The 965-nt window shown below is 38.3% G+C and overlaps 1 non-coding gene across 1 annotated transcript; it reads right to left on the minus strand.

Annotated features, from left to right (window-relative positions):
• Positions 1-607: 607 nt before the first annotated feature.
• On the minus strand, positions 608-746 carry LOC137769761 (U8 small nucleolar RNA). The gene has a single exon (XR_011075073.1). It is a non-coding gene; the product is annotated as a U8 small nucleolar RNA (small nucleolar RNA).
• Positions 747-965: the final 219 nt, after the last annotated feature.

Raw genomic sequence — 965 nt, forward strand, 5'->3', positions numbered from 1 at the left:
CTCAACCCCCAGAATTAGGAAGTGGGGCCTTTGGGAGGTGCTTAGATCATGAAAATGAAGGCTCTACAAATGGGATTAATGCTCTTACGCATGAGACCCCACACAGCTCCCTAGCCCTTCTACCATGTGAGGACACAGAAAAAGTCACTGGCTTTGAACCAGGAGGTTGGCTCTCACCACATACAACCATGCTGGAGCCTCCATCTTGCACTCCCCAGCCTCCAGAATGGTGAGAAATAAATTTCGGTTGTTTATAAACTACCTGGAGTATTTTGTTATGGCAGCCCAAATGGATTAAGAGAGTTCCCAAATACTAGTTCACTAAGTGAGTCATTCAATCCATCGGTGAGAGATGGTGAAGACCTGAATTAAGACAGGAGCCATGGGGAGAGTTGAGAGGATGTTTCTGATAGATACTTCTAAGACACAATTGACAGAATATTGTTATTGATTGAAACAAAGTATAAAGTAGAATATGATCTGACCTTTTAATCTGTCCTTGAAAAAACTTTGGTAATACCAAAGATCAAAAAAAAAAAAAAAGTTAACTTATGACTTCTTTAAAATACTTCAAAACCCTATCTTTCCTCTGAATTGATGGAGAAAATTTAGATGATCATTAAGAAACTTGTTTTGCAAGTCCTGATTATGCAGAGACGTTAATCATGAGTCATGCAAGCTCCAATTATCATGTTCTATTCTGCCTTCCAAAAAGAAGGACAGGTAAGAATTATCCTACCTGATGAAAAGACAACCTACAGAATGGGAGAAAATATTTGCAAATGATGTGAGAGACAAGGGCTTAATCTCCAAAATATACAAACAGCTCATACAACTCAACAACAAAAAAACAAACAACCCAATTGAAAAATGGGCAGAAGACCTTAATAGACATTTCTCCAAAGAAGACATACAGAAGGCCAGTAGGCACATGAAAAGATGCTCAACATCACTAATTATTAGAG

Source organism: Eschrichtius robustus, chromosome 9, assembly GCF_028021215.1.
Source record: "Eschrichtius robustus isolate mEscRob2 chromosome 9, mEscRob2.pri, whole genome shotgun sequence".
Lineage (NCBI taxonomy): Eukaryota > Metazoa > Chordata > Mammalia > Artiodactyla > Eschrichtiidae > Eschrichtius > Eschrichtius robustus.